The sequence below is a fragment of the Lycorma delicatula genome, chromosome 4, assembly GCF_047948215.1.
Source record: "Lycorma delicatula isolate Av1 chromosome 4, ASM4794821v1, whole genome shotgun sequence".
NCBI classification, from domain to species: domain Eukaryota; kingdom Metazoa; phylum Arthropoda; class Insecta; order Hemiptera; family Fulgoridae; genus Lycorma; species Lycorma delicatula.
In genome coordinates, this window is record NC_134458.1 from 182,801,951 (window position 1) to 182,824,039 (window position 22,089).

At 31.3% G+C, this 22,089-nt stretch overlaps 1 protein-coding gene across 6 annotated transcripts in view; it reads left to right on the top strand.

Annotated features, from left to right (window-relative positions):
• Window positions 1-22,089, top strand: part of LOC142324136 (putative phospholipase B-like lamina ancestor) — a 135,490-nt gene that overhangs the window by 60,261 nt on the left and 53,140 nt on the right. The window contains exon 2 of one of the 6 annotated variants that reach the window (XM_075364820.1): window positions 1,037-1,341. The exons of the other annotated variants lie outside the window; for them this stretch is intronic. The gene's annotated coding sequence lies outside the window, so the exon portion shown is untranslated. The remainder of the gene's footprint in view (window positions 1-1,036; window positions 1,342-22,089) is intronic. 6 annotated transcript variants of the gene reach the window in all.

The window sequence follows — 22,089 nt, forward strand, 5'->3', positions numbered from 1 at the left end:
AAGATAACAATCAAAATATTACACATCACATAGTGATAATAATGTCAATAGTAAATAAGTATATATAGATTACACACAAGACAGAGTTCAAAATAAATAATCTTCCGGAATTTATTCCAAGTAGAGAAGTAGAAACTAGTAATCAGACCCATTAACAAAAGAAACCGCTAGTTTTAATCCCTTTTAACCGCTAGTCTTATATTAGCAAACAGTCTTATAAAATTCACTTGCAAATCCTTTTTGTTGTCTACCTTAACAGTTTATGAATGAAGGCTGTTGCATTATTTCTTTCGCTTTCGCACTTATAGTTTTATTGTAAATCACCGATAGTATTTCTTGGTTACTGGAATTACTCGTGGCGTCACCTTAATCGTAACGAGCTGGATGCTCTTCTCGCTGGACTGATGTCTCGCAGACTCACAACTGTTACTCTCCACGCTGCACCGTCGTCGTACATCTCGCTAGACTGATTTACAGAATTCTGCCGAACCCAAACGATTCCACACAACTCGTAGCCTCTCCTCGCAGAACTGCCTTTGCGGGACCGACGCCGTAACGCCTTGCAGACTGGTTCTAATAGAACTCTCTTTTTAGCTGTCCTATCCTGACTATTTATAATACTAGCCTCTGTACCTGTCGGACCGGACCCAAGTCGAAGCGTGAGAACAGTTGACTAAGGCTTTTGTTTCCGTGAATTCCAAACCTGGTTTCCTCTCACTGTAAAACAGGTGTTCATTGTGTGTTAGCAGGCAGTATAACAAAGGACGATTGTTAAACGGACCTATACTTTACAAAAAGGGTTCTCCTTTTTGTTTCTTTCTGGATCCTAATTAACACTTTCATAATAATTGGTAGGAATCCGTTACTCAGGCTACTATATCGGACTTTTTACAATATCATCCTCTGAAGTAATATCTTAGGGGGTTCCGGAGGCTAAACAGAAAATGCAAGAAAATTACTATTATACTATCTTTTGTAGTTTAATTTCTTTTTCAGGTTTCTATAAAGTCTGAATACTATAATTATTATTTTTCAGTATTACTCTCACAACCATGAGGATAACGTACAGTACGGGGACGCAGGGGGTGGAGCCCTCTGGGTAGAGTAGAATGGCGACCGAAGCAAGATCTGCTGTGTCCATGGCGCCGATCCCTCTGGTAAATCCGGAATGGCGAGCGAAGCGAGCTCTACTATCCATCGGGAGGCCCTGAGAAGCTCCTGAGTTGGCTAGAAGATACGCCTGGGGTGACCTGAGCCCCGAGGGTCCAGGTTCTGGCTAGACGGGCCGGCTAGTTTAAATATAATAATGAAATAAATAAATTTACATTGAAGATACTAAACGTAATCATTTTTATTTCACAATAAATACTATCACGTACGATAATTTAAACAAACAATAACAAATTAGATAAATAAATTATTAACAAATCTTACTATAATATTTAAAACGAAATAGGAGTTTAAAAAATAAAATAGTTTTTTACAACTGTACAAAATAATACTTAGAAAATAGCTGACTCTGAAATGGAAAACGCTTTAAAAAAAATGTATAACCTTGTAAGTAGCATAACAACAGAAATTTAATTATGCTATCATTTTAGAAATAATAAACATAAGTTTTCAAGTATATATAACATTCAAATATTATAAATAAAATCCCATACTTTCGAAAAAAATACGCGTGCATATATATATAAATAAAAATCTGACTTCCTGACACCACATGACTTTCTTGTACGTCTGTTAAATTGCATATACACATTTTTAAAAGTACATAAAATTTTATTTCACTAATAACTTCCGATTTGTTTTTCATATATTTTTTTATTTATTGTTATTATTGAATTATTCTTTATTTTAATACTTTTTTTACAATCAGAGGCTAATAAAGAGGTTAATCAGAGTATTTATAGATCAATATATTTAAATTAAAAAAAAATGATGATGTCTGATTCGAACCGATGCGCCTCCCCTAGGATTCAAATATTTCATTAAGTTTTATTTGGCTATAACTCTGGGACCATTGAAAATAAGTACTACTTATGATATATCGTTGAAAAGCTCTCAATGAGGGCTAATTATTACTGCAGTTAAGAAAAAGTCCAAAAAAACTAAAAGACACCTTTAGTTTAGTCGATTGCATTCAAAAGGAGACGTACACAACTAGATTTTACAACAGTTCTAAATCCAAAATGTCAACATTCTACGGCTAATCGTTTATAAGTTATACGAGATACATACACGTACGCACGAACGTACAGACGTCACACCGAAACTTGTCAATGGATTCAGGGATGGTCAAATTGATATTTCCGTTGAAATCTGAAAACCAAAATTTTTCGCGATTAAAATACTTCCTTGCACTCCGTACAAGGAAGTAAAAAACAACAGCAGTAAAAATATAATTGATGAAAAATTAAATGATGGGATAAGGATTTCCCAAAGAAACAGGGAATTTCCCACTGAAAAAATACTATTTCAGTATATCTAATTTAAATTATTGAATTTATTAATTTATTTAATAATTAATAATTTTATTATTTTCCGCAGATTGCAAAAAACAAAACAAATATATTAAGTGTGTGTGTGTGTGTGTGTGTATATATATATATACAGTTATTATATTAATGTACTTAATATAGTATACACCAGACACACAATCAGTATGTGTTCCTTCTCTTGATCATCATATGATTAATTAATCATATGAACAATTGTCCTGTGAATTCTTAAGGTTGGATAAAAATGTATTACCATATCTCTTGCAGGTCTCAGCATTACGTAAAATAATAATTATTATTATCTGTTCTTTTATATAATAAAAAAGTTGCTAAATAATTTTTTTTTAACTTATTATTATTATTATTATTATTAATCAAATATGCTTTAAAGTCTTTATGCTTATTTATTTCAGTAGGCTGTCGTCAGTAGTTTGGCTTCAAAAAATAAAAGTAATGAATCTCCAACCCGGTATTCAGTTCGGATGAAGATAATCCATAATTACCCACAGCTCTTGAATTCATTACAAAATATAGATCAGATCTTCTAATCGGATACGAAGTTAGAAATTTGTTAACTTTATTTTATTTTAAAGGAAGTGTAATAAGCAACTACGAAACAATAATTTAAACGTATTAAAAGTAGCGTATAAACTTAAAATGTTCTACAACAGCAACATAAGAACAGAGAACTTGTAGAAAAATTGTTTTTTTTTTCATTGTCCAACCAAAATAAAAACTTTTATTGTATCTGAATATCCATGAATACAAAAAGAATAATCTCAACTTAAATAATATTGCTGAAAAGTTTTACGTCATCACTGATGGGTTATAGTATTTTCACAAATACCACAGTAATATTCTATTCCTTAAAGATAAAAACAACCTTTTTTTGTATATTAAAAATAAATTTATTTTATCTTAGATTTAAAATTATAAAAGAACTCTTTCTTTATTTCATATATTAATTTAATCAATTAATTATAGATTCAAATGTTTTAAGTCTGGAGATTAAATATCGAATGAGATATCGGGAGAACCTCGATTTCTAAGTCCCAGAAGCAAACCCTCGCCGTATTAAAGCAGCCGCTCTTCCAGCCCTCCTCACAAAGAATATAAAAGAATGCGAGGACATACTCACACATAAAACACACGCATACACATCTGCAAGCACGACCCAAACTCAACCGCTTACACATTCACACACATGTAGACTTTACATTCTCAGACAAGAATGAAGACTGAACTATTTATATCGTGAACGTTGTAGTTATTTAGAGGTTATTGACCTAGGGTATATAATATCTTTATGTATATTTCCTAATAGCTTTTATAGATACGATTATATTCTAAATTAAAAATAAGACGATATTTGATATAAACAACATAACTAATATTTTTTTATTATTATGTAAATTATGACAAAAAATTACATAATAATATGTAAATAATAATTCCATTATAATAAGAGAGTTTGGAAAATCATTTTAACATTTACCAAGCCAAAAATAAAAACAGTTATTTCATAATATTCATTTAATTTCATTGATGAATTTGTTTTTCTAATGTGAACCTACAGAAAGCCTCTTCGGTCTTACTGGACTTAGGCAGGAATTATTACATAAATTATAATAAATTAAATTACAAAACAATTTTTCACCACACAATAAAATGAAGAATTTTAACACTATCAATTTTATTTAGTCTGTTCAAATTTTACATTTACCAGATTAACAGAACTCCGTAATGACACGTACATTATCTCATACAGTGGATCAATGAAACAACGAGATCCACCAAATAAAAAACCTTATACGAAATTTCTGCGTTGGCCTCTACTTCGCTCAATATTTCATGAATGGTTTGACGTAGTAATTTATATTTGTTACGATGACTTTATATATAGAGTATTGATTCTAATAATCTTTTTAACAAAATCCATTGAAGTGGTTGGGTAGATATGGTGATAAACGGTGTCATATTTCGAAAAAAATAACTAGGATAAATTATTGATATAAAATATCTTTTAATGGTACTAAAATCACAAGGTTATCAAAGGTAAAAAAAATTATAACATTTTGTATCTACAAACTTAGGGAATATTACACTTGATATTTGGTAGGATGGTTTCTCCGTATAGGACGGACATTATTGTGATTCATTTTTTGAAAAAATCCGCCGTGGGGATGAGAAGTTAAAAAGGTTGGGGTATTATATTTCGATAAAACTCTCGGAGGGTAGTTTTCTTTTCTTACTTATTTATTTTTCTTTTCTCTATAAGTAATATTCCTGAAAAAATATGTCCAAAATGTGAACCAAGTTTGCAAAGTATATTTGATTAGGGGTACGGGGACTTTTCAACCTGTACAGTATGTATAATCAATATAGGCTAATTTTTCTTGTATTGTACCGTCTCAAATTGCATAGTACATTGTTACGTTCTTGTATTTATACTGCAATGTTTTAATTCCAAAAGTATACCCCCAAATACCATAATGAGTGATTCAGGAGGAAAAGGAAATAATTTGGGAACTGATTCTAGAGCTTGAAATAAGGAAAAATACTTATACAAACATACATCCGAAAACGCTTTGTTATCGAGTTACGGTAGCGAAACATTTCGCCCGGATTTCAGTTACTCTGGTGAAATGAGGTCGTACTGAAATTTTCAAGGAGTTATATAAGGGTTAAAATTGATGTTTTCTTATGTTTTTGATTCGAAAAATCTAATAAAATAAGTTCCAAAACTTATCTCTCGTATTTTTCACGAAACATAAAATAGAAAAGTTCGGTGACGAAAAACACGTTTTTCTAGGTTTGAAGTATAATAACATTGTTAAACGACTAATAAATGTTTAGATTTCCTTATTAAAAATATATAATTTAATTATGAGAATATTGATCTAATAAAGTCTATGAAACGCAACAAAAATCAACTTTTATTATTAAAAACTAAACAGAAAAATATTATGGACTTGTAAAAATTTAAAACATCTTTTTAATAAAACCGTAAAGTATTTTGTAGAATTTTGAATAAACTTCGTGAGAACGGTAAACTTCCCAGCGCTCATTTTTCATCTGAAGGTTAATAATTTTTACACGACTCAACATTCAACAAAGTACAGTATGGAGGATGTTACATGCTCACAGAATGCGTCCCCATTGTGTTCAAAAAGTTCAACACTTCCAGCTTGGTGACCGTGCCAGACGACTGAGTTTTTCAACCGGTTAACAATAATTACCACTTAATTCCGTTCATACTATTTTTGAACGAAGCTACTTTTCGTAATGGTACAAACAGCACACGTAGTTCACATCGGTGGTCTGAAGAAAACCCACATACTGTAGTTGAATCGTATTTCCAGCAATGATTTTCTGTGATCGTTTCATGTGGCGTGATCGACAACCAATTAACAGTCCCTTTCATACTAGAATAATGTGTCACGGGCAGAAATTATTTGGAATTTAAAAAAAATGAATTTCTTACAGTGCTTGAAAATTTCTCGCTGGTGAAAAGAATTGAAATCTACTATCAACTTGATGGAGCACCAACCATTTCACGAATGACGTAAGACAATTCCAAGATAAAAAATTTATTGAAAAATTAATTGGACATAGAGGGCCGGTAAATTCGTCATCTAGATCACCGGAGCTTACTCTCTTAAATTAATTTTTATTGGGATGTTGAAATGCGAGGTATAGAAGCAAAATGTAGACACATATGATGAACTGATCGCTCGTATTCTCAATGTTGCTGCCCTCATCAAGGTATGCGAAGATATTAGTTTGGCGACAGAAAGTCTAAGGAAATGAGTTTATAAGTGCATCGATGTCAGTGATGGAATTTTTGTACATTTTTAGTAGATTAATACAGTATAAATCGCAGTGAGTGTTTTTTTAAAGTTAGTTAAAAGTATTTTAATTTTTCAAAGGTCTAAATTCAACCAAAACAGTTGTCTAAGGTCAACCAAAACAGTTGTTTTTAAATTTTACTAATTCATAACATTTTTCAATTAAATTTGTTTTGTTTTTTCTTAATAATATTTTTTTTTGTTTTTCAGAAAAATTACATCTCAGATTTAAATTTTGTATAAGTTTCGATAATAATGTTTACGCATATATTAGTCATCTAACAATGTTATTCTACTTCAAACCTAAAAAACGTGTTTTTCGTCACTGAATATTTCGTTGGATATCACGAAAACTACGGAGATAGAGTTTTATGACCTGTTTTACTCGATTTTTCAGTTCAAAAATGATAAGAAACCGTTAAGTTTACCCTTTAAAAATTTCAGTACGACCTCATTTCACCGGGAATACTGAAATCCAGGCGAAATTTTTCGCTAGCTGTAACTCTATAACAAGCGTTTTCTGACGTATGTTCGTATGAATATTTTCAAGCTCTAGAATCAGTTACTAAATTATTTCCCTTTCCTTCTTTGTGTATATATATATATATATATATATATATATACACAAATTGAAAGACATTTTAAAATAATTATTTTTATTAATGTTTTTTTTCTGACAGAAAAAAACATTTAACATTTTAAACTTTTCTAAGTGTCTGTAAAAAAAAAAAATCAACTCTGGTAGTCACTTATAAATTAACTGCTTTTAATAATTTGTAGTCAACCTATAAAGGCAAAATTTTAAGAATTGAAAATAATAAACTAAATAAATTATTATTTCATTTTTTAAGTTAGATTTATTTTAATGAAAAATTGTTTAATTAAACCGTTTAAATTTTATAGCCTGTTTAATATACGTCCTAATACCCATGTAACAATGTATTTATCGGCATTATAAAAATAAAATAATAATAATACAAATAAAGATTATACACGGTTATGTAAGCTTGAGGGAGACAATAAAAATAAATCAATAAAAATTGCGTAATATGAAACGATAGTAATGCTGCTGATATCAATAAAATCACAATTAAAATATAATGTTATTAGAAGATAAAAAGGTTCAATCATAGTGATAAAATAAAAGCTGTATAACGATAAAAACAATCATTTTCGTGGTTTTTTTTAACGAGTTAGCACTTTTTACTTCCTTGTACCGCACAAGGAAGTAAAACGTATTTTACTAAGTACAAGGAGGTAGTGTAATCCCGAAAAATTTCGGTTTTTAGATTTCAACAGAAATATCCATTTGACCATACCTGAATCCATTTTGACTAGTTTTCGGCGTGACGTCTGTACGTACGTATGTATCGCGCATAATTAAAAAACGATTAACCGTAGGATGTTGAAATTTTGGATTAGGACTGTTGTAACATTTAGTTGTGCACTTCCCCTTTTTATTGCAATCGACTAGACCAAAGTGTCCAAAAAAGCCCAAAATCGAATAAATTTGGATTTTGGGATTTTTTAACCGCAGTAATAAGCCTTAATTGAGAGCTTTTCAACAATATATCATAAGTGGTACTTATTTTCATTGGTTCTAGAGTTATAGCCAAATAAAATTTAATTAATGAAATATTTGGATCTTACACATTGGTTTGAATCAGACTTAATCTCCCTTTTTTTCAATTTTAATATATTGATTTATTAATAATTATTAACCTCCGATTGTAAAAAATTTTAAATAAATAACAATTCAATAATAACAACAATAAAAAAAAATAATATGAAAAAAAATCAGTTATTAGTGAAATAAAATTTTTGTACTTTTAAAAATTATGTATGTAATTTAATAGGCGTACAAGAAAGTCATGTTGTGTCAAAATCAGATTTTTTTTTAAGTAAACATAATTGGTTTGTCTGGCATTTCTCCCACCACCATCCCATTCAGTTGCCCTAAAGCATAAGACCGAATATCCGTACCACAAACGGCTACTTTTCCTCAAAACAATTTAGCGACCAATATCCTAATTAGCTCCTAGAGCTTACCTAACTGCGTGCGCAGAATAAGCGTGTTGCCCTACACCACTCGCTTGCGTGTCCCACCGCTCATTTGTCATATATTACTAAAATGGGTAGGCGCACCCCGTCTACATACTAAAATATATGACTTGTCAATAAAATAAAATTTATTCTGTCAAGGACAGCAATTTGATGCCACACCTAGGTCGCTGAATGCCAGCAAGTACCTGTCCACCATATTATAGTGCTTGGAGCTATTTTGAATGATGGCCAGGAATTTCTACGGCTAGCGATAGGAGTCTTATATCCCTTAAACTACTGATGCCGGTTGAACAAAGCAGCGGCATTAAGGAACGCCCACCCGGTCTGACAATACGGCTTACACCACATTGACTCGCCGCTTATGAGTGGCCAATTTTCCCCCTGACCTCTAAGTTCTAGGGTGGCCTGAGTTCTGGCTCCCCCAAAGGCTGGGCAGTCGAACATCATGTGTTCGTTCGACTAGACCTCCCCGCAGACACACAGCTCATCAGCTGCTAGGTGGAAATGAAACAAATATTGGTTCAAATTTGCGTGGTTGGAGAGCACTTGGGCTCCCGTTGGCCTTAAAAACGAACTGCCTGGGTACCATCCCACCAAGTCCTGTATAAATCTATACAAAGACCTACCCTTACTTGTGGCGTGCCATTCTTGCTGCCATACTTCCATTGCGAGACTGTAAAGCCTCCTCCGCAGGCGGGAGATGGGCAACTGTTCGAAATTTAGAACTGGTGCATTGCGATCACCGTTCTGCTCCGGTACAAGCCTAGCTCGAAACAGCATCCCAAATATCTCGGCCTCCCTGCCTCTTCGCAATTTCCACATGACCTACCGAACTTTCACCACTAAATCGATTGGGAGAGCCTTCCCCAATGCAGTGGTAGCCTCGTAGGAGGTTGTTTTAAACACACCAGTCCATACGATTAAGGCCTTCTAGCTGTGGTCGTGAATTACCACGAACTACCAGGAGACAGTCATCGGCGAAAGCCTGGGCAGTGACCCCTTCTGGGAATGCCATTCACAGAAATCCGTCGAATACCAGGTTCCACAGCAAGGGATCGAGAACGGAACCCTGCGGGCTTCTCTCCTGGTGACTGATTTTTTTACAACTACCACCTCGGCAAGAGCATTTAAGATGCAATCCTCGGTGCCAACCCCTTTCATTAAGCCGTACTGGCCTCGATTTAGAAATGAGTTCATATCGCTGTTTTCGCAGATCCGTTCCACAACCAGCCTTTCAAGCAACTTGCCGATTACCGGCAAGAGACTGATGGGGGTCGATAACTGCTGACCTCACTCGGATCCTTTCCTGATTTTAAGTGCACCATCACCAAAACCACCTTCCAACGAGTCGGAAAGCAACCCCAGTTAAGGCACCCTGAGAATAGTCTGTCAAGCGGCTCTCTTATGACAGGCAGCAGATGATAGAATATGTCCGGGTCAAGCTGGTCAATCCCCGGTGCCTTTCTCAGTACCATTCGAGAAACCACTAGGTCTATATTTACGGGATCCACAGCCCGTACGTCAGGGAATGGTGTTTCACCCACCCTGACGCCGATTTCTGTTTCACCCTCCGGAGCATCTGGAAACAGAGTATCCAGGAACGCCTGGTAGGTCGCCACAGAAGTTAAAGTGTGGTCCCGGACCATCAAACCCGCATCGAATACTGAACAGCACGTGCAATGGCTTTGGCCGGTAACGTGGCTTAGCGAGCTGCCAGCGGCTGCGTTGCAACTCGCGCATAGTCTTACCAAAATTTGAGTTTGGCTTCCTTGATAGCATGAACGTACTCATTACGGGCGCGCCGGTAGATCCGCAGACTCTCAGCGCGTACGTCGTCAACGATAATCCCCGTTAGGGGGCGACGCTGGTATCTTCTCCTAGCGGATCTAACTCTAGCGCACAACACGCTCAGGTCAGGTCAGAGGACTACCACTTTTTCCCGGGTTTCCGTCTGCGTGTAACAGACAGCTCCCCGGAAGCGGAGGTCATGCCATTACTTAACCGTTACTTAACTACGGTTAAGTAACCATAATTTAATTTTCTTCATAAAGAGATTCATTCTGTTGGCTTGAAGCTTGAATTTTAAACGACAGCATTTCATCCCTTGCATGTGGTGGCAGATAGCAGAATATAAGACAGAAATGCAAACAATATGATTGTAATAAACCCTTTCAAACGGAAAATTAGTATTTCCAATGTATAAATATCTGTCCATTCTTTATTTATCTTCCATAGCACAGCTGAGGAAGATTATTATTTTAAATATCACTTCACTCTTTCGTTCTTGTATTTATACTGACGTTTTAATTACAAAATGGAATATTAAAAAAGTTTTATAAAAAGATAAATTTCTTACTATTCTTTAATAAATTTCACTAAAAGTGCTAATTCATGAAATTGTTATCATCACCGTACTTATGATTTCTTAGACAGTTCCTTTGTACTATGAATTCCTAAATAAATTTTAAAAATAGCTCCTATTTTTTTCAGATCTATAATATTTCATTTTTCCGGTCTTTTTTCTTTGCACCTTCCAGTGTCATTTTAATTAACCCTTCTTTCGTAATATTTCCCAAATTTTAACTTTCCTATTTTGAATTGTTCTAATTAAGCTTTATTTTTCCTTTTACTCATTATTTATTAATCTTTTCCATATTGTCTACCCGTTTAATTTTCTTCATGCCCACATTTCAAATGCCTCCAGCCAATTTTTCCGCTTTTTTAAAGTTCATTCTGGACAAGTATGGTGAAAATCACTCAAACCGGTTGAGTGCAAAAAAGGAAAGATTAATTATTAGACAAGTAATATTTTAGATTTTTTTTTTATTTGATTTTTTCTTGGGCGTAAATTAATGTTACGTAAAAACAATAGTTTTATATCATTTTCTTCAGTATTTTTTATAAGATTAATATTTAATTAATGAAATAATATTGCATAGGATAATAGAAACTTTTTACCGCCCTTCATTTGTTATGCTGGCATGAAGTAGTTTTATTAATTTTCAAATTTTTCGGCAAATATATACAGCGATTACATATAATTGCATAATTTTACATCGATGCTCGTTAAAAACAGTTCCGGATAAAATAAATAAAAAATTCATCGTAGATTTGATATAGGGTCAGTTCTATTTTTTTAATTTGATTATTATTTTTTAAAAAATTCCACTTTATTTATAAATATATATTACGCAGAGAAAATACAACGTGAATTTTTGTATTATTTAATTAATGTTTTATAAACTAATAATTTATTATACTAAGAGGTTATAGGCCTGTGATAAAAGAAGTTCAACATTTTTTGTATCACACATTAGCTGTATGTATTTCGGTAATTCAGTTTGCGACCAGATTTCTTTGTGTTATGTAGGATTTTTTCCGTACAAATAATTATTTTATTCCGAAAAATTCATCTTTTTAATGTGTTGCAATATCGAAAGTTAATTGACTTATAAAAACGCTAAGAATTAATGCAATTTTAATAATTTTGAAAATAATTTCTAATATATTTATAGTTTTTATTCATACGTTTTTATTAGTAAATCACCGCAAAGTTGGTATAATTTTTTTTTAAATATTATTATTTTTTTGTTATAAATTACATTCGACTTATCTATGCAACTGTTATATGACCGAATTTTTGTAAAAAATAAAAGCTTAATTTGTTATTTATAGTACAGTACTTAATTTCAAAAATTATTAATAAGGTGTTATCAAAAAAAATTGAAGTGTATTTCATCAAGAAATTTAAATTTAAAAATGGATTGGATAATTTTAAAACTTTCTTTTATATATTGTGCATTATTCTGTCTTTCATGACATTTGCTAAATTTAAAGAAGATACTTGAAGTTTAGACTCATTTTTGTTATTTTAAATATTTTTTTTTTTTGCTGATTTCAGGTAAGATCTTTATTTTAATACATGTAATATTACACACGCACGCTCTGTCCCACACCCGTTACTTCCGTCTCTGTTTCTATCTCTAGCTTAACATCTGAATAATTTTTAGATACACTTGTGATAGTACATTTAATTTATAGTAGTGAAATATTTCTACTTAAAAAAAAAAAAGATTAAAGTCTGTTATTTACAGTTTAACGTAAAAAAATTTTTTTAAATAAAATTTTGAGCATTTTTATTAAAAGAAGTAATATTTTCTTACGTTTTTCTAAACAACCTTCAACAATTTTAATTATTTTTTTTTATTCCTAATGTGTATGTTGCAGTTTGTTAAAATTGAAAACAATAAGCAATCCCATGACTTAATTATATGAGAATGATGTAAATAAGCTGTCGGCTTGTACAGACTCATGATGATTATTTCTGAAATGTATATATATATATATATATATATACATATATATATATATATATATATATATACATATATATATATATATATATATATATATATATATATATATACATATATATATATATATATATATGTGTGTGTGTGTGTGTGTGTGTGTGTGTGTGTGTATGTCCAAGGCGAATTGAGAAATCAGGCTTATTGTAAAGAGCGCCGTCATTTTGCAATGCGTCCAGCCAATTGCCTGATATTTTTCAGGCTTATGGTAATGAGCCCGTAAAACTTTAGGGGACGTAGAAAATGTGCAAATTTTTTTGTTCATTAAAGAGAAACAGAGGTCCAGTATAAGCATTATTGCTTATAATTATAAATATAATCTAACCAAACTTAACCTACGCTCGCTAACCTTGATTAGCGAGCGAAGGTTAGCGAATGAAGCGAGCGTAGGTTAAGTTTGGTTGATTATAATTTCTCTGCAAATACCTCCAAATACACAATGACTGAAGAAAAACTGTGAAAACAATTGTACATTTTCTAATTAGCTTTAACCTGTATGGGCTTGTTACAATAAGCTTGAAAAATATTAGGCTGATTAGAAATTGCTTGATAATTTTCCAATTTACGGGCGCATTGCAAAATGTAGCTCTTTAAAATAAGCCTGATTTTTTCAATTCGCCTACGACATATATATATATATATATATATATATATATACATTAATATTATATTACTAGTAGCATATAATAGAACATACTTACCGCAATAAGACCTTTTTGCATTTGTAGATCCATCTTCCATTACCTTTAATCGATAAATCCAGAAAGGCCTTACTGTGGTTATAAAATGTTATTACTACTAACAGTTTAATATTACAAATAATGAGTTACAAAAGCTAATTTATGAGGTAAAGGTGTTTGTATGCGTAAGTGTTGGCGAGTGGGTGGGGTGGATTGCTTAAGTTTGAGTGTTTGCGTGTGCAAAAGTTATATAATTCAGTAAAAAAAAAATTAAAATTTTTGTTTGATTCCCTTCCCGGAGATATAAATTACATATTTAATGTTGAATTACGTTTCCTGTTGTTAAATTAATTTTTTTCATTTATGAATTTTATACATGAAGGCTTTTTTTAAGAAAAAAAACTTTTATTGGTTTTGTTTAGTTTATTGCGTATTCTGCGGTACTAACCTTTGTTTATAGCATTAAGTTTCTTTTATGGTTTTACACTGATTCAAGTGTTCATACGTGTGTATGTTTTACTGTGAATGATGATTAAATGTATTGAATAATAAATGAACCGTGTTATATACCAAAGTCTAGTCAGGGAGTTCTGAGCTTATTATCGAATATTATCGGCGTTAGGTTTTTGCAGTCGATGCACAATAGTAAACAGTTTCATAATAATGGCAAAAACTCGAGGGTGGTCTTATATATGCAATTGAATTTTATTACTGATATTTGATATCAATTCACTAGCCGAGTCAACAGAGATTTTAACCTCGTAAAAATTTAATACAGAAAATAAATTATTGAAACGGGTTCGGAAAAATATGTAGAAAAAAGGTTTGCCCTAGCGGACATGAGCAATAACTACTTAATTTGTAAGTTAACAAATTAAGGTAAAATTTTTAGTTTTTCTCCAATAGCAGCTTTATTTTTAATCGAATGTAAAATTAAAAAGCAGCAGTAGATAGCTGAGGAAATTTCACCTAAAAAATCTCCCGGATACATTTTTCAAAACTAAGGGCACCAGCGAATTTTATAATAAGCACAGCAATAAGCAATTTAAACCAATAATTATTAATTATTGGTTTAAATAATAAATTATTAGTTTTTAAACCAATAATTATTAATTATTGGTTTAAATTCGTCATTTTTTAACCTTAGATTTGATTGATTTTGCAAATATTGTACTGTTTGTGGAAATAACGTGTTTTTTTTAAAAAATATCTAGTTTTTTTAACCTCCGGGACCACCGTTAGGTATTGCTTTAGAGGATGAGATGAATGATTTGTAGCGTATGTCTGACCGGGATTCGAAGCCGGGACTCCCGGGTGAAAGGCCGAGATGCTACCACTATGAAAAATAAATACCACTAGTAGAAAACTAAGACAATTTTGCATAAAAAAGCTTCCGAACACTTTTTTCTATGAGCAAGATTAAGAAATTACTGATAAATTATTAATTTATCCATTTGGTGTTACTGTATACGAGAAGGTATAGTACCCATTTCCAAGCTACTCTATCATAGCGCGATTATTTTGCTTTTTGTAAAATTTGCTGTCGCCGTTAGGTTTGCTAGTAGAAAAATGTACCCGGGAGATTTTTAATGCAAAATTTCCTCAGCTATCTATTGGTGCTTTTTATTTTTACATTCGATAAAGCCGCTGTTGGCGAAAAACTAAACATTTTTCCCTGATTTGTTAATAAACAAATTAAATAGTTATTAGCACATGTCCGCTAAGCACACTTTTATTCTATATTTTTTCCGAACCCATTTCAGTAAATTTGTTATAGTGAATGTTTTTGAGGCTAAGGCCTTTTTGAATCTCGTTGACTCAGCTATAAAGGAAAAGTAAAGAAAACTAATCAGTTTTAAGAATGTACGATAATGACCTTTAATAACTAAACAACGAATCTTCTATTGTGGATGCTGATCAAGAGGTTAAGTATCAGCTTATACTTTTATGCGAACACTTTGTTCAACATTTTTGCCTGAATGGCCTGAATTTTTAATGACAACTAAATTTTTGTTGTATTCCTATTGTTTTGTTTTATTAATTGATTTTTCATTTATTAATACTTGTGTTTATTCTATTTCCGGTAAATACAGGTCTACGCCCTGTTTTACTTTAGTTAATTATCTTTGTTTTTAATAAAAAGAAATGAATTTCTTACGTAGTGAAAAATTATCAAACATGACCGGATTTAAATTCAGAAATTTTTGGATAAAGATTAATAATATATTTTCTTAATTTATCAAAACTAACATAACAGCTCTTTACGATTCATCTATTTATTTTTAAAATATAACAATTCTTGATAATAACAGCTTATCTATTACTTGAAAAATGCTCGATAACTGAAAATTGTAATTTCATAAACGTCAAAAGCGAGAGAGGTCAAAATTGAAATAGATCTATTTCCATGATTTTTTTTTAATAAAAATGTAATCAAGGGCAATTAATATTTAACTTTTATCATAGAGATAACCAATTTTTAAGTAAATTTATTACTCCCCAAATATCATAATAATGAGATATTTCAGGACTTGAATGTGTTTTTGATAATTCTACAATTGGTTTAAAAATACGATTTATAATTTTTTTTATAAAAAATAAATGTGATTGTAAAGATAATATAATTTTTTGACACTGAACAAAAACCGAATTATGACTACAAAAATCATGAGAAATTTAGCAGTATTTTTTCCAACTCTTTTTTTAATGTTTTAAGGATTTCAGGCTATGTAAATCAGATCTTATTTTCTTGTTAAATTTTTCATTATTCCATCATTTTTCACATAATTATTCGATAATTTCTTTTTTAATAAAAGAAATAAAAATTACCATTTAAGTAATAAAAATCGAAAATTCTAGAATCGAATTTTATTTTTATCTTCAAATCTTTATTTAAACTAATTCGATTAAAGCCAGTGTAGTATTTTAGATAAAAAGTTGTGTATTATCATGTTGCATAACATGTAAACTTATCGAAAGTATTAAATAATCCTAATCAAATAAATATGAGCAAATAATTAATTTCGTTTAAAAAAGAAATTATAAAAGTTTTTTGTATAATAATTTAATTTTAAAATTATTTAATGGAAAATAAGTAATTTTCTGCCGATCTCCGTGGCAGATTGGTAGCGTTTCATCCGATTGGTGGCCTTTCATCCGGAAGTCCCGGGTTTGAATCCATACGCTACAATATGGTTTGAATCCCATTTTCCATACGCTACAAATTTCCATTACGGTTAATTGAGTGACCGTTATAGTTGATGCCGGTAATCTCAAAAAAGTATTTTTTTTAAATTTAAATAAATAATTAAAATAATGAAATTTCAATATAACCTTTACCCTTCCGTAACGATTTAATAATTAATTAATTTTTTCTTCTTTAATCAATGTCTTTAATTAACAACTTCCCTCCCAAGGGGGCTGGAGCCTCGGTCTATGGCTTAAAACCTTCCCTGGGATAAGATGAATGTATCCTGCAAATCTGAAAGCGATCGGTCGGTTGGTTCTCCCGTGATGCGTGAACATATAAAAAAAAACTTTTGGCTTTATATTTAAGATATGTATAATTTTTTTTCGTGATTTTATTATATTCGGTATCCTCTTGTAGGCAGACATCTATAGGAAGGGATTTTAGCCAAAAGAAAAATATCCCGATTAAACCTCAGAAAAAGGGAAAAAAGACGAACAAAAAAGAGGAACAATAAAAATAGCTCATAAATGAACATAAAAGTAAAAAATAATTCAATTTTTTAAAAATCTACGCCAAATTAGAAACAACTTATCTATCAACTTTAAATTATTTATTATTTGACAGTCGGCTTCAAAAAGTCAAATTTTTAAAAATTGTATTTTTTCACTACTTTTTTGAAGTAAATTTTATTAATATTTTTTAAACGTAAAATGAAAAAGATTTTCTAGAATAACATAAGGAATGTGGAAAAAAGAGGTTAAATTACTATCGAGTTTGAACTAATGGTTTTTGTTTTTTTTTCTTTAGAGATGAATTTTTTAAAACTTTAAAACTTTTTTTATATTTGTGTTTTCCAACCTTTAAAAGCTTTTGAACGAAATACTTCTTCTAATGACTTTAGTTATATAAAATTACATGATAACAATATAACATTAAATAAGCATGACGATAAACAAATGAAAACTGATATACTTTTATGTTGACGTATATTTTCATTTTAATTTAAATTTTAAAATATTTCACCGATATTATTCAGAAATAGATTTTTACTAGTCCAAACATCACAGAAAAATTTCTGAATAAAAAAATGTATCATTGAAATCGGTCTATTTTTTTAGACAGGTTAGATTTATTTTCTCTCTCTCTTTATATATATATATATATAAAACAGTAATCCTTATTTATTAATTAAAAATAATAGTTCAACCAAAATAAAAATTAAGTTGAAAAGAAAAAGAATGAATGAAATTAGAACAGTGTACTGTTCTATTGCGAGATTCATGCATTGTACTCGCTATAAATTGGTCTGACCATGAGAATTACATCTGGTTGACACGTGATTAATAAATAAATTAATATTATTAATAATACTATTAGGTTATTACAGAATATTCCAGCAGTTAAGTGTATATTTTTTTCTAATTGTAATCTTAAGATTAGGTTTTATGTGAACAGTTTAATTTTTGGGATTGAATAATATTATAAGTTTTAAATATATCAGTACTAATCGGTAACTGTATTTTTAATCATAAAATGTATTTCAATTATTATTTATTTCTGGGATGTGTCTGAAATTAGAGTCATTTAATAACAATATTAAGACATTATTATACCTATAATTCGTTACGTCTTCACTATTAATTTGTAAATAGTGTATCGTGATTTTAAAATTTTTCATTTTTTCAAAATTTATTCCATGAAATCTTAGTTCAATAAAATTTAATGGGAAACATTAATCGGGATTATTTTTACCTTCCGGCGAGCAATTCTCATTTTTATATCAATTATTTATTTTTATTGTTTATATATATAAATTTACATGCTGGAAGAAATTCAGTTTGAATATAAATATGAGTAATGCAAAGGTAATAAAATAAGACAGGAAGGATGATAATTAGAATTTAAATATTAAGAGAAATAATAATGAACATAAATTTTTCATTTTTACCTAATTTAGGATATAAAATTACAAAGGATGAACGTAGTTCAAATATCAAAAGCAGACCGACATAAACAAGGAAACATTCATGAAAAAAATAAGTCCGCTAGTTCAAATATGTGTGAGACATGAAAAGATGGTAGAGGTTTTGAGATCAACTAGCATTGAGCGAAACGATTTACGTGTTGTACTCAACACGCCGACAACACGTAAATTCCAATAGGATCAGACCACAGATGCCAAAACTGACCAAGGAACATCGAAAGCGACTGCAATCAGGAAGGGTGTTCGTCAGGGTTGTGTATTATCACCTCTTTTGTTCAAAATTTATTCTGACGCAATCATTAGGGAAGTTTTGCGGAGGAAAGCAGTGGAATCATGATAAATGGAAAGGTTATCAACAGTATCAGGTACGCGGATGACATTGTTGTCATAGCAGCTGAACTACCTTTGCTTCAACGCATGATAGACGATTAGTTTAACGTGTTGAGGAGTTTGGCCTGTTTGTTAATGCTTCTAAGACCAATTTTATAGTGTTCTGTAGGAGGAAAATCCAGGCAACCCTATCTCTATAAAGGGTAATAACATCGAACAAGAATCTTCCTTAAAATACTTGGTTACTGAACTGGATGAACAGTGTGATTGCAAGAGAGGGATAAAATCTAGAATAGAACAGGCTACGAGGCTATTTATTGGCATGAAGTAACCCTTTTTAAGATCAGATCTTAGTCTGCAGTTATTTTTACACGGATTTGAATACTAGATCGTGGATACCGGTGTTCTTTGGTGGTTGGGTTTCAATTAACCACACATCTCAGTAACGGTCGAACTGAGAGTGTACAAGACTACACTTAATTTACACTCATACATATCATCCTCATTCATCCTCTGAAGAATTATCTAAACGGTAGTTACCGGAGGCTAAACAGGAAAAAGAAAGAAAGAAGATCTTAGTCTGCAGCTGAGAATCCGAATAATTCGTAGTTACATGTTCTCCATTTTTCTCTATGGATGCGAAAGCTGGACCCTTAATCAAAGTGTGGAAAACAGAATGAATGCTTTTGAAATGTATCTGTATCGCCGTCTCCTGCGCATACCTTGAATGCTGAAAATTTCAAACGACGAAGTTCTTAAACGAACGAGGAAGCAAAAAGAAAGAAACACTAGATATCTAGGGCACATTACGAGTGGTACCGGTTGTTTCAACTCATAATTGAAGAGAAGATACAAGGTAAAAGATCTGTTGGGAGGCGGAAGAATTCGTGGCTGAGGGATATTCGAAGATGGTACAACTACTGCACATAGGAGGGAGCTTTCCATGTTGCAGCATCACGTTCGGACCTAGCTACGTGGACTGCCAAACTTCGCTAAGGAGAAGATGCTTAAAAGAAGAATAAGTTCAAATATAAATCTAAGAATATGGAAGTTTTTTGTAAATATTTTGTTAATTGTGATTGTTTATAGTCGCGAAACATTAGGCAGTTACTTTTACACGGATTTGAAAACTAGATCGTGGGTACCGGTGTCCTTTGGTGGTTGGGTTTTAATTATCCATACTTCTCAGGAATGGTCGAGCTGAGACTGTACAAGACTGCACATCATTTACATTCATACATATCCTCAGTCATCCTCTGAAGTAATGCCTTACGATGGTTCCGGAGGATAAACAGAAAAAGAAAGTCGCGAAACATGTTTTACAGGAAAAGCTAAAAGGAAAAAGTGGGGTCTTTTGAAATGTTATATTACAGAATTGTGTTGAAAATTACGTGAATCAATAAGATTTAAAATGAAAGTCTTACGTTCTATTAAGACGAACAGGGGTGAGAAGAAGTTTAGAACAGAATTTTGTATGCCATGTACTAAGATATCCAGTTTTAGTTAATCAACTCATGTAAGATGTGTAGAATGCTAAAAAATATGGAAGTCAGAAACTGGAAAACATCCATCTGAGTCAGTCTTGCAGTACATCTTCTCCATTCTTCTTTACTTCTATCTAAATTTTTAAAATGCTGAGAGCTCCTATTTCCTTTTAGATTCTTTATCATTTTTACTTTTTGCAACCTCTCTTTTTTCACCTTTTACCGATTCTTCTACCATCGTTGTAATTTCAGTTATTCTTATCTTATGATATGTCCCATCAGATTAGCGTTCTATTCTAAATTGTTTTGATTAAGCTGCTATTCTCGTTAAATCTTTTCATTATTTCTTCATTCTTTTCGCCTAATTTCCTGCAATCTCCTTCACATTTGCTTTTCAGATTCCTCCAGCCTTTATTATTTTTTGTTTAGCATCCATATTTCATTCTATACAGAAGTACAATCCAATGATAACACTTAACCGGACTAATAACGATCGTTCTTTTCTGTTAAATGCTTCCTTACCGCTTTATATTCTGATTTTTCTTTTGTCTACACTTTTAAAATTTTTTGTTATTGTGGTACCTAAGTGTCTATACTAATTTTTCTTTGTGCAGAAATTCATTTGGCCTGTTGTTTTGTGTCCTAGTTACTTTCGTTTTAAAAAATATCATGTGCCTATTTGTGTCTTATTTCCATCTCATATTGATTCCTTGTAAATATGTTGAAGATAAAAAATTAGCATAAAATAGAAATAAATAGAGAATATTTATTTTTTAACGTATTACGTACTTCGGATATGTTTTAATATTTCGTCTTTTGCTTCAGAATATCGTGATATTCTGAATCGACCACGATTTGAGAGATATGATTGTATGCACTCCTTCAATATCTCTTTCCAAAATTAGGTAATTCCCGTCCAAAAAAATATTGAATAAACTTATTCCCTGTAATACCCAAGTTAATTGTAATTTCACGTTTAAAATAACATTTAGTAGTGTGTAAAAATATACGCTGTTTTTAATTTTAATTTTTATAAATATATCATTTTATACGTTCTAATGAATAAATTATGAAAATATCATGTATTAAAATACTTTTGCCAAAGGCCACGGTAAGTCTCTGTTTTAAAGAAAGAATTCCTCCGCTCGCAATGACGTGTAAATGTGTGTGTATATATTTTATATAGATATGGGTGTATGTGTGCACAGTATGATATGGAATTCGGAAAATTTCCTTTATAATAACCTGTCTAGCAAGCAGGGCTTGCTACCTACCTGAAGCATTGTTGCCTTACCTCGCTTTACCTTCCTTTCTTCATTTCATTTCTGTTTTATCTGTGCATTCATAATAAAACTTGTGCGTGTGCATGTGCATGTGTGTATGTGTCTGTTTTGTGTAGAATAATCACTGATCTCTTTCATTTCTATTGCGGCAGTTGTTCTGTGAAGTAGTGTTATAGACTAACCCGGTAGTTCATGTACGGCTGTAAAGAAAGGGATGAAATGAATGATAATATTTTTTTAACTTACTTTAATCAAGAAGTACACAAAAAAGTACGCAAAAAGTTCTTCTGTTATATTTTATTAATGATTTTTTCAAGAATATTTTTTGTCTTTTGATCTTTCCTGTTTTTGTGGA